General features: G+C 39.8%; 1 long non-coding RNA gene across 1 annotated transcript; it reads left to right on the top strand.

Annotated features, from left to right (window-relative positions):
• Positions 1-12,303: 12,303 nt before the first annotated feature.
• Positions 12,304-13,114, top strand: LOC147263812 (uncharacterized). Its single transcript, XR_015112639.1, has 3 exons — positions 12,304-12,595; positions 12,873-12,916; positions 13,041-13,114. It is a non-coding gene; the product is annotated as an uncharacterized LOC147263812 (long non-coding RNA).
• The last annotated feature ends 453 nt before the right edge of the window (positions 13,115-13,567 follow it).

Genomic DNA, 13,567 nt, shown 5'->3' with positions numbered 1-13,567 from the left:
TACACTCCCATGCACATTAGTAGAGAGTGACATTAGTGAAACTAATTTTCAGTTTATCTCATAAAAATGAACAAACTTTGACATATTTCTTTCTTTTGTGTGTCAACAACTTTGGTCTTGAAAGCTCCTGACAAACACACCACATGTCACACACTCTATAGTTTTAATCTGTTGAGAACATGAAACGTGTGGCCCCAGTGACCCTGCATGACATTTTTGTCCAATTTAAATTTTGATTCATGACCCAGAACCACTCAAAACCCCAGAAAAATAAAGGTTTTGGTGCATTAAAGACATAAATAGTAATGTTTCAAGGGGGCTGCATGCACAGCAAATTTCTGAGTGAAAAAATCTGGAGTTTGACACAAAGCAGTGAAGGAGTAAAAATTTTGGAGTTTATTCCCACATTGAGACTCCAGCTCGTGTTAACTGATACTCTTAAGCAATGTGGGAAAAGTCGTACATTCACTGGGTGTTCAGGGCAGTGAATCACCTCCACCCCAGAGTTCATTCAACGTTTCTCTCGCTCCTACTTATACAGAGACAGGTACGTGAGCAATTGTACCTCTTAAACCGTTCTTAATGTTGATATGTTTCGATTTATGTAATATCAAACTGAATACTGGCCAGGACTAAGTGACTTGTAAGGAAGAACTTCAATTTTCCAACTCTTGCAGAACGTCATCAGTGAGGCAACTGGGTAAGCGAGCTTCTTCCAGTCGTGCTCATATTTCACGTATTAAATGAACACTGGCTCTTGTCATTCCGTCTGGTGTCGTTAAAAAGTAGTTTTGCTAGCTTCAAGTTCGGTTGTTTATTTTTTATTTCCTGCGCGTGTCGTTTTTAGACGAACTTCTGTCACAACATCGGACTGGACACGCCGCGGCTCGAAGGCTGCGTGACAGGACACCGGGGCCTTCACGAGAGGAACCTGACAGGTAACATTAACGCTTCACATTTACCACGAAAAGCTTTGACAAGCAACGCGACCGTGACGTACTGTAATTGTGAATCAAATGGTGAAAACACGGTCGGCTAGTCGTGCTAAATAATGTGATTAAATGCAGACTAAGCTAATGGAGAACACCAGTGGTAAGAGTTCATGGTTTAGAGTGCTGTTGTGTGCAGACATTGGATTACTAGCTCTGGAAATTGGCTATGCTGAGCAAAAGCAGATTTTTTACACAAAATGTTGCTGTTCTTCAGTCTGCCAGTGTCTTTTTTTCTACTGGCAAATGTTTTTAAATGGGAAAAGATAGCCCACCCAATTTTTTATTGGCCCTCTCAAAATATAATTTTTGCCTACACCACACTGGGCCTCCTTTACTTAAAAATGATTAAAATAATGCATTATATACCCTAACAGCCCCAAAACAGACAGACTGTTACAGTTACAATCCTTTCTTTGCTATTAATGTTTATATTAAAACTCCTTTTTCCCTTAAGTGCTCAAGATGTTGATAAAGGTGAAATACAAAGGGACAAGGAAATGTGTTAAACTGATGAAATCAGCTTCTCCGATTTCATCGGTTTGGGTAAGTTAGGTTCATTTTGAATTGAGTAATTCATGGGGCTTTAATGACAATGTGTTAATGGAGTGTTGCTTGTCATGCCTCAGTTCATCAGAAATTTCTCATACCAGAAGAGACAATGCTGAAAACCACAGATGACCAGGGAATAGAGGTGGATGAGGACGTCTCTCTGGAGCTTGCGACTGTTAAAGATGTCTGCTTCGTCATCTGCACTGATGATGGTAAAGTGGTGTCAGTTTCTGTTTTATCATTATGAAGTGATGATATTCTTGAGAAAAATGTTCCCTTTGAAAGAAATGTGTCAGTGTTTAATTTTTTTAATCAAAATAATTGGATATTTAAAAAAAGCACAACCAAATGTCTGCTTTTCAGACCTCCAACCACCAGACCTTTTCAAGGACAACACTGACAGTGCAGACCTGGCCGAGTATATAACACTCAAACCATGTGGTAGGGAATGTTATCACGTACAGAATGAAATACTAAGTAACTATTCTCTGTTGATAGCAAGTAGTAATGTTGATTTTGGTGATCAGGTTTATGCCTTATACACTGATGGGGTTTTTATCCTCAGATTTGGCACTTCTGCAGCCAGGTGAAGGATCCTCCTCCTCCAGTCTAACAGATACACTGTCCATCACAAGCTTAAGCAGCCCAAGAAGCGACACAAGTGATGCTGGATATCAACTTGCTCACCCTGATATGGACAGCACCCGTGCAAGAAGTGTAAGTGTAGTGATTTACATACTTGACAGTTTGCTAGTTGGTTAGCGTAACTTAGGATGCAGATTAAACTCAGGGGCTACAGATCTTGAAAGCCTCATCCTAAATGATATTTTTTTGTGACAGATTGATGTTTGCTGAAGAAATGATCAGTACTTTTGGTCGCTAATTCTTATGATCTTTTTAAAAATCTATTCCAATTAGGTGGTGGAGCAGATTCCGAGCTCAAAGCCAGCAGGGATGACCGTGATTAAGGAGTATGAAGACACGGGGAGTTTGAAAGATTCAACTCGCCCATTAATGGTGAACATCATTGTGGCAGAAAAATGGGATGTCATGCAACCAGTTGAACAAGCAAGAATTTTGACCTAATTCAGGAAAAGTCCATAGGAAGCGCTAAAGTGCTTCAGTTGTGATTTGGTCACAGGTACTGCCATCTAGTGGCAGAAGAAGTGTCGCCCCCCCCCTCCCTTTTCAGTGAAGGAAAGAATCTTTTCACAAACAATATTTATGTATTTTAGGAGAGCAGTAGCCAAAACAACCAAGGAGTTTCATGCTCTTGGGATTGTGTCACTCTTCCCATCTTTGAAGGATCCATACTCAAAAAAGGGATATGTGAGTTTGCATTGTAAATGCAGTGTGAAATCCTGATCTTTTTCAGAATTTTACCATTTGCTTTCCTTTGAAACTTTAAAATGTCAGAACTCTAACCCGATATTATTTCAGGAACATTTCTATGACATCCAGAGCAACACAGGTTTTCTTGAGTGGAGGGTGAAGACAGTTCAACGTCAGTCTAAAACTGCATCAACTTCCCACAACAAAGTGATGCGTAAAGGAGGTCCCACATCGTCAAGGACAGTTGGTCCCATTGATGACCAGCAATCAGGAGATGGCTGCACGGAAGCAATGTCTCATCTTCACCACACAACTGACTGTGACTTAGTCTTCCAGAAGATGAGAGAAACATTCCTCTGTCGCCAACAGATGATCCATGATCCACAGCAGTCAGCAGACATTCTCCAAATGTTCCCTCGTTTCTTGGACACTAAAGGACTGGTAGGAAACAAATACGATTTGAATAATATTTCTTAAAATAAATTTGATTCAATTGATATGATTGTAATGGTAGTTCCCTCCGCTTTACATTAGATTTTGCAGGATTTCTTGCTGATGTTTGGATGAGAGATTTCATCCAGGTTCCTGGAAAAGTGGACCACCTGCTTTAAAGACAAGATCATCCGAGAGGCCAGGAGCCTGAGACAGACACCTCTTCTGAAAAAACACCTCAACTCTGCCCTAAATGAAGAGTCTGACACTGCTGATGATGAGCCAGGTCGTATGTTGTTAAGGGTTTGTTTGCGATATCATAAGTTAGCATACATTTTTAAGCAAATGGGAGTATATCTGATTATGACTGCCGCCTGTTTTTCTTTTAAAATGTAGAGAAAGATATTCTTAGGTAAAATATATGTTGATTTTTGTCTGCAGAGTGGGACAGTGACATGGCCTCCCTTCTTGTCTTGCTGCATCTGCTTACACCTCAACCAGCTGGACGTACGCGGCCAAAAAAGATCAGTGTTGCAGAGGCTGCAGATCATTTAGTTCTATTTCAGAAGGTTTGTAAAAGCCACGTGATCTTTTCCAGTATTTTGTAACATTTTTTTTCTAGTTAACTGCTTATGTGACAGTGCTTCTCATTGTGTTTCAGGCGTGCCAGAGCTTGGAGGGCCACCTTACCACAGAGCGAAACCCCCAGCCATATCTTTTGGCCAGAGGAACCTCACGAGCACAGGTTTTCAGCTTCTACATAGTCTTGGATGGAAAGCTTCTTCCATGTCAGTCAAGTACATCTTTGGGTGCATTTGATGAGCCGTTCAAGTCTCATTTTGTTTTCAGTCTGAAATATGATGATGCTCTCTCCAGCCTGTACACATTTTTGCAGACTACACTGTCCAACATTGACATTGGCACAACAGAAGAAACTCCAAGAGTCAAAGAGTTAAGAGCAAAGTTGTTGAACAAGCAGTCACTAAAATGCTGAGATGTTTCCTCTGTGCGTCATCCTTTGGTCCAGCTCTGCTCTTGTTCAGGCACCTCAAACTAATTCATGGAATGTATCCAGGGAAAAATTTAAGCTGAAAACGTGGTCAAATAGGATGCTGCTTGCAGTTCTCAAGTTATTCTGGATTTAGAAGGCACCTCATTAAGATACATGCACCATTTGACAGTCCATGTCTGACAGATCAGACCCCTGTCAGCCATGACACTGAAGAGCACGATAATTTGAAGTGCTTCAATGATGAAACCCCCTCTGCTTCATCACAACACCAAAATATTGAAGAAGGCTCTTCAGTGCCACTAAGCAGCAAGGACATGTGTGCATCAATTATTGCCGAACTTTTAGGAAGTGGTGTACCAAATACTGTCGTACTTTCTACCATTGAGAACTTGGCGGAATTTATTGGAGACTTGCAAACTAATATACAGGAACAAGTGCTGAACTTAATACCAGCCACCAATCCCGCCAGATCGGCCATTGAAGAGTTGTTTAAACACACAGACAATCCTTTCAGCCATTTAAATTCAAATAGCAAGTTGGAAAAATATTTCACAGAAAAATGGGATATCATGCAAGCAGTTGAAAAGCGCCTAGGTGTAAGATTTGATACCAGACGAAACACCAAAACTGGAAACTAGGAGCAAGTTCCAATCATTGACAAATTGATCTGTATTCAATAGTTAAAACACTGCAGTTCATTTTCACAAATGAAAGTATTTGTGAATTGATGCAAAAATCTACTAGCTGTGACAAATATGAGGACTTGTGTGATGGAAGCTACTTCACAAATCATCCCCTGTTTTCAAGTGAAAAGTTTGCTCTCCAGTTGTACTTTGTTGAATTGGAGCGCGCAAATCCGCCAGGTTCAAAAAAAGGTATCCATAAAGTTGTCTGTCTTTACTTCATTTTAAGGAATCTTCCACCCAGGGTGAATTCAGCCTTGATGAACATTCATCTGGTATCATTGTTCCATGCACAAGATGCTAAGAAATATGGTATTGATGAAATATTGAAACCCTTAGTAAGAGACCTGAAAATATTAGAAACAGCTGGAGTTGCTGTTCCATTTTCTGAAGTCTGTGTTCGTGGCACTCTTGCACAAATGACTGGTGATAACGTGGGTATGCACAGCATTCTTGGATTCATGGAGTCATTTAGTGCAAATCATTTCTGTGGATTTGTCAAAAGTCAGTTTTCTCAGAAGATGACCCGTGTTTGACTTTAAGATCTGCAGTTTTGAATGACCAACATTTTACTGCTGTGGAAAATGATCCAACAATAACCTCCTTATTTGGCATTAAGCGGAACAGCATTCTGAACACTTTGCAGTATTTCAGAAAATTATGCTGTTGACATCATGCATGACATTTTGGAGGGGGTTGGTCAATATGAGGCCAGGTTACTTTTTGAATACCTGATGAAACATTTCATCACTAAAGAAAGCCTGTTGAAGAGGATCTATGCTTTCAAGTATGGCTATTTGGAAAAGAAAAACAAGCCAACCAATGTTAAGCTTGACTGTGTGGGACATGGACTCGGGTTAAACACATCCCAAAGTCTGTGTTTGATCACAAACATACCCTTAATATTTGGTGACCTGGTACCAGAGGATGATTTGCACTGGCATTTGATGCTTTTGTTGCTGAACATTATTGACGTTGTGTTTTCATACTCGATCACTGAAGGGATGACTGTGTATCTAAAGCATCTTATTATCGAACATCACCAACTCTTCAAAGAACTTTACTCATCAAAAACCTTGATCCCAAAACACCATTTCATGGTCCGCTATCCTCAGTGCTTCCGAAAAATAGGACCACTTATTCATATCTGGACAATGAGATTCAAAGCTAAACATACATTTTTCAAGGACTGTGATAAGAACTTCAAGAATTTGACTGTCTCACTTGCAAGAAAACATCAGTTTGCTGTAGCCTATCATTGGGAATGCTTGGCCTTAAAAGCAGTCAAGTCTGGTCCAATCAAAATGTGTTTACTTGAAACATCAAGATGTATCTGCATACCTTCACACTGACCCACAGTCCATTGTCAACCTGACAAACTGGGTAAAGTGTGATGGAGTTGAATATCATGTTGGCCTTTTTGTTTGCATAGGCACTGATGAAAACACGCCTTTGTTCAGCAAAATAACCACTATTGTCTTGGATAAAGGTGAAGTGTTTTTTGTTCTGATGGAACATGAAACTTGTTTCCATGACCATTTTCTTGCTTTCCAAGTAAATGAAATCAACCCAAATAAGATTCTGGTTCTGGAAAGAAGGGCCTTCAGACAGTTCAAAGCTTTTGATGCCCAAATGTCCTGTGGGTGTGATTCATGTTTTTATGTTGTGTCAGAGAGTTGTATTATTTGAAGTGTCAAAATGTTTGATAAAGGAAACTGAGTGGAATTGATCTTGACTTGTATGTACACGTGTTGAGCTTAATGATGAGTTGAACTGTTTACATTATGTCTGCAATCCTGCATTACAAGGAAGTCACATTTGTTAAATGTGTCAATATGTCAAGGTTTTTGACAAAGTTTGCACTGGATGGATTTTCTCCAAAGAATTTGTAGAAATCTAGTTGAGATTATTTGTTGAAAAATTGAAATATGTTTTTGTATAACATTTTGTTTTTTATTTGACTTACATTTTATAACACCGTTTTGCAACTGTTAAGCTGCCATAATAACAGTGTCTTTTGATTTGAGGTTTTACCTTATTTTCTACTTGAAGAACGATGTTGTTGAACAAAGCTCATTGTTAGATAAATGATTTTACCAAAATATAACTTGGTTCACAAGTATGTATTCATGCAGCGAAGTGTTGCTGACCTAATGTCTCAATGTTTTAAATAAAGAGAGGCATTAAAGTAATTTATTTGGTGTATTTCATATTTATTTTACCTAAAAAAAACATTTTAGTGTCTTGAAATATTAACTCCATGAGTGTAAAATACAACACATATTAATAGTTGACTGTTAACACTGAAAAAGAGTTAACATAAATGTAACTAAATATAAGAGTTAATTGTACTCTGAATGGGAGTTGTTTTTTAACACCTGTACATGTTCAGTTTTAACTCCTGATAGGAGTTAAAAGATCAACTCTCAGAAAAGAGTTACTTTAACACAGCCCAAGAGTTTATTCGCTGGTCTCACATGTACACTCAGATTGAGTTGATTTTAACTCACAGAGAGTTTATTCCCGAATTCTTAATTTGCTGTGAGAGCAGCCACCAAAATCTAACTACAAATGTTGGATCAAAGTCTACTGAAGCATTGTTGTTTTTTTAATGTATTTTCTTTAATTCACATTTTGTCCATAAACTTCATAATCAGAGTCGCCATCTCATCACATGACTAAAGTTTGGGTTCTGTATTGGTGGTAAAATATCCTTCCATGCCCCTCACTAGTTTGCACACAGAAAAGCATATTTTACTGGTTTCAAATCTCTTAGCGTGTTCTCTCACTTAAACCAGCTGTGGCAGCTTTCATTGTGTGATTGATTTTAAAATATAAAGATGGAACAGAACCATTGGAATAAGATGTCAGGACATTTGAAGGAATGTAAATCTCCTGTTGAAATGTTGCAGTGTGCAGCTGAGACTCTCTGGCAGTGGCACAAGGAGCCACAATGGCAGAACCTGGACCCTCCTGGAGGAGAACCACAGGTGAGGGCCTTCTTGGCTCCAGATTGATGGAAATCAAGTGTCTGAGGCTGTTAGCAGCCATTAAGTTGATCTGGTTGGGCACTGGTATTTTTTCTTGCTGCAGCTCAGGAGTGATTCAGGAGAAGAGTTTCAGAACAGCCAAGGTTGGGGACTGGAATTTTAAAATTTCCCCTGGAACCAGACAACCTTGGGAGGTAAAACCTCCAATCATAGCCAATCAGATGCAGCAGCAGAAAGAAGCTGTCATCTACCCTGACAGTCAGGGCATCAAGTGAAGAAAACATCAACCATCTTGTAGTTCCAAACCTTCACCTGTCAGATTCAGCTACTTCTTATTGTGGGACTTTAAATTTGAACACAATGGAATTTGGACAAGGAGTTTTCCTTCAAGTCCAAACATCATCGTCCAGCCTCCAACCAGAGGTCTATGACTATGATTTGAGGTTTTACCTCCCAAGGTTGTCTGGTTCCAGGTGAATTTTAAAATTCCAGTCTCCAACCTTGGCTGTTCTGAAACTCTTCTCCTGAATCACTCCTGAGCTGCAGTAAGAAAAAATACCAGTGCCCAACCAGATCAACTTCATGGTAAATGGACTCAATTTTATTTTTCTACCTTATCTGCACTCAAAGCGCTTTACAGTGTAATCTCATTCACACAGGCCTCAAATGCTAATCTTTTGTTATGTTAGTTGATTTTGTTTTGTTCGTTTACACATTGTCACTTTTTATATGACGTCAATAAAAATGTGTCAACATTGTATGATGTACAATCTACTAAGTGGGTATCAAGTGATGTTAAAACAACATTTTTTTAGGGGTTTAAATCAGTACTTGAAGTAGCCACTGAATTTATATTTACTTCATCGCTTAAGTATCTTTAAAAAAATAAAATCAAAGTGAGGTACAATCATTGCCCAGCAAAATACAGCTTACCTTTTGAAAGGTGTTTTTATGTTTCATTTTAACTTCTCCCCAGTCCACTCCTCCCCCGTTGGATGGCACCAGAATGAAAATCAGATTTTATTCCTATTAATATCTACAAGTGTAAGCTACAACCTCTTACAGCTAAATGTTAAATCAATGGAAAAGTACATTCAAACTTCTGCCTTGACTCAGGTAGCTCCTTTCTCTCATGCCGATTCTCTCTCCTTCGCTGCTGCAGTGGTGCTCCAACTCCACTGTCATGAAATAACTTATTATTTTGTTCTTGGTTGTCATGGTGACTCGTGGTATCGGGGCTCCATTGATGAAGGCATTTTGTCGTGGTTGTGCACGTGTGCAACTCAAGGTGAACGTACTCACAGTTGATTGAAGCAACTCAGATCAGCTGTTCTGGAACCAGATACTCAGAGTTTCCCATCTCAGAGTGTCAACTCAGGAGTGATTGAGGAGAAGAGTTTCAGAACAGCCACAGTTGGGGGACTTCCATCCAGCCATCCATTTTCTTTACCTGTAAGGGAGTGTAAACAGTTCTGCAAAAATAACAAAAATAAACAGCATGTCGTGGTGGAAAATGGTGGATGAGAGGAATCAGAGGACTGAGTCTCAGGTGCCAGATGGGGGTTCTCTTTATTCTTAGCGACGATCCCTCCTAGCAGTGCAGTTAAAGATGTCCTCCCACTGATACAGAATATGACATACCTTTTTATACTGTATTCAGGCTGTGTGTGTGTGTGTGTGTGTTTGTGTGATGTGATGGCCTTCACACTATCTTCAAGGACCAGAAAGGAATGGGACATTCCCCAATTACACTTATCTTGGACCTTGGCTGCCTGTGTGTGGCGTCTCTTTACCATGTGTATGTGTGGTGTACTTGCTTTCCCAGATGACTGCCATCTTTGTTATGTGGGCTGACATGTTGAAGTGTCAGCACAGGTCATAGTGATGAGACTTAACTCTCATTCTCCCACAAGTATTATTTCCACCTCATACTCCTGCATATATTCAAATGAACAGGGAACACAAATTTATGCACAACTTCTCCTGTGTGTTCATCCACAGTCACTAAACAACAACCAAACCAAACAAAAGAGGGTTTGCCAGCATGGCGATCAGCTGTAGTTCACCATCTTATCCAGGTCACATGACTCAGGAGTAGCATGGCCGTCTGGCAACCAAAGGGTGGCTGGTTTGATCCTCATTTCCCCCCGGTGACCATGTCAAAGTGTCCTTGAGTAAGAGACTGAACCCCTAATTGAGCATCAAAAGCAGCTCAGACCTGCTGCAGCTCAGCAGACCTCAGCCATTTTTAGGATGTCTCAATGATTCTCCTTCACGTGATTTTCATTCAGAAACAATAGAATTGTCAAATACCACAACAGTTTTCAGCTTGCTGGTCAACAGTATTTCAACTTCCATTCCACTGTGTAATGGCCGTGACTCATGTGTACTATATGCAGTACTAATCAAGTACAGCCCTGACTGATACTTTATCTCCAATGCTAGGAAGGATAAGAATGTTGAAATGGACCAAGCAGGAATAGAATCTCAAGTCATGTCTACTTTACTGAGCAGCACTCAGTTAATTTCAGGAAACACAAGACATTTTGACCACATGTCAATGAAGTAGTCAGCATCAGATACCATCAGATACCACCAGATACCATCAGATACCACCAGATACCATCAGATACCACCAGATACCACCAGATACCACCAGATACCATCAGATACCATCAGATACCATCAGATACCACCAGATACCATCAGATACCATCAGATACCACCAGATACCACCAGATACCATCAGATACCATCAGATACCATCAGATACCACCAGATACCACCAGATACCACCAGATACCATCAGATACCACCAGATACCACCAGATACCATCAGATACCATCAGATACCACCAGATACCACCAGATACCATCAGATACCATCAGATACCATCAGCTCAGTGTGCATGAGGTCATGGTTGCTCATTGAAGAACCAGGGCTGCTCTCTCCACCAATCCACTGCCAACAAGCCAGACAAGTGGGACTGGCAACTGTTCTGCTCCGCAAGTTCATCTGGCATCATCATGACCTGCTCCTCTATCAGGGGCATCCACATTCTTCAATGTTGCCCTGAGTCAGCAGGAGCAGACGCTACCTTTAGGGGCCGAAGTGTTCACACGCAGAACCAGAACACAACTACAGCTTTCTTTCATTTTCTGTCTCAAATACTTTACAAGTTTCAACTTGGTCCAAAACCTGCTCACCTCTCTGGGTGTCAAGTGTGTCTGCACCGTCTGACCAAACTTCATCAAATGTGTGAGTGTTATTTCCTCAAATCAACTCTGGGCAGTGTTGATTGCAAGAAGAAAAAAAAGTAGAAAAAAGTTCTGTCAAGTCACGTTAGAACCAAGCTCTGGACCAAAGTCTGGTGCTTTTTCAATTTTCAGTCAGTGAGTAATGTTCTATTCATTTCTGTAACTCTATCTCACATTGATACAGAGAGTTGTTTTTAATCTTTTAAATCATGTGACCATCATCATAACAGCTGTTGTCCTTGTTTTATCTGAAAACAAATTTATTCCTGATGAATTCCCACTGACTGTAGCAGAGACTTGTCCTCATCTTTTCTTTCATGCTCTGTGTCCTGTATATGGTTAGAATGATGCCCACATTTAAGGTGAATGACAGTTTCAGACATTGTTCTATTTTAAGCATTTAACGTTCAATCTTGTGCTTTACCAAAGAAATGTGTAATATTGGGTGCTGGTGTCTCACCTCTGACAGATGAGGTTTGTTGCAGAGCACCAGGAGTCATAAAGCACTACTTTCTCAACAGTTGACAGACAGTGCAGACTGTTTACGTACCTCCTACTATATGTTCCCCACAGAAACAAGGATCTCATAAAGATTCCTGTCAGACAATTTCAACACTCCACTTTCACTCATGGCTTCACAATAAATGATATTAAACATTGGTTACTTCTATTAAATATGAAGCCATCACTCAGCTGTTTACGATGAAGTTCATATCATGAAACAAGGTAAGTTCAAGTTAAAGTACTGTCTTTCGTAAAAATATCAATATCTTTTCAAATATAGAATAACTTTAAAAACAAAGTCGCCCCAACGTTTCTTTTGACAGCCCAAACGACTGAGACTAGTTTGATGAGATTTGGACGTGGAGGGGGGGCTGCGTGACGTCAAGGGTCAGAAATGTCTTTTTGAATGACTTCAAAGCAGGTTTAAATGGTTTGTAGTTTCATGGTGTTAATTCGGGTGTTGTTCTCCCGCCTCAGTGCAGCTCAGGGGGCGGGGCTATTTCAGCAGTCACGCGCAGGAACTCTGGGCTGAGTTTCACTCTCCATCTCCACGCGCTGTTCTCTAAGATTCGCGGTGTCCAGAGGAAAACGCAGTGCCTGGAATATTCGGTTTAAAAAGAAAAAAAACGAAGTATATGAACTTCTACAGGTTCTAAAACTTTATATACGCCGCGTATAAAGCCTTAAGTAGCGAGGAAGGCGATTGTTAAAGGCACCTGAAGCTGGTAGACTTTAGCTGAAGTTAATGCTAATGCTACCTGACATTCTTGCTAGTTTATGAACTTTAATGGCAGGAGAATGAAGGGAACTATGTTCTTTTTCTGTACTGCATCAAACATCGAGGTGAGTTTACTCTCATTTTGTGTATAAAATACTATCACAACATACAGACACAAGGTTTGATGAAACTTCACTGTTTGAGGACATTTTTTGTTGAATTTCTTTTTTTTGGAGGGGGGGGGTGTGAATTTCCTGTATTATTTTGTTTAATTTGTGCTTTTCTTTTCCTTGGAGTTCATAGTGGCATTATCAGCTTTAGTCAATAGAGGGCAGTATGCACCTTATTGTTTTTTAGTTTGATGTGTCAAAATAATTTGACCTTGTCTGCTTCCTCTTGCAGGTTTCAACCTGAATGAGAAAGTTTTTTATTATCCACTAATATTGGTAATGGACAAGATACAAATTCATGATGTAACTGTGAACATTAAAAGCTGCTGAAGCAGTTCTTCATTTGAAACATTTTTAAACTTAATCCAGCTTTATCTTGTTCAATGCTTTCTTCCTGTAGTTAAAAAAACAGTTGTGGATTCCCAGCGCAGCTGAACTTGACATTTTTGATGAGACTGAGGCAGCAGTGGAGGAAGATGTCCTCCTTGAACTCCTGGAGGCCAATCCAGACGTAGGTGATGAAGGCAGGAGTCATTATGAAGCTTTGCTGTTAACAAACAGTCAGAAACACATTTTCTCTGATGCAGCTTAACTTGACATGTTAATGAAATCTGGACTGCAGTGACAGAGTTGGGTCACATTTCTGTAACATGTTCAGTTATTAAATACAGGTTACTTGAAAGACTGAAAATGAAATCTCAATGATTTGAACTACTTTGTGGAAAAATAACAAAATGGACGCAGCCATAAAAATGGAGTTTCGCAAACATGTCTGTTTCTAGATTTGTCTCCTTTAGATCATTCAACACCATCTCCACTCACACAAACCTCATCACTTTGTCTTCAAGTAGATTGAAAAACCTGGAGATGATGATGTCAGCAGTTTTACATTCTAGAACTTTGGGGTTTTACTTAACAAGACTGAAT

The sequence above is a fragment of the Aulostomus chinensis genome, chromosome 4 (assembly GCF_037954235.1).
Source record: "Aulostomus chinensis isolate RoL2024-O1b breed Wild chromosome 4, RoL_Achi_v1.0, whole genome shotgun sequence".
Classification (NCBI taxonomy): Eukaryota; Metazoa; Chordata; class Actinopteri; order Syngnathiformes; family Aulostomidae; genus Aulostomus; species Aulostomus chinensis.
This window is presented reverse-complemented; position numbering and strand designations above follow the sequence as displayed.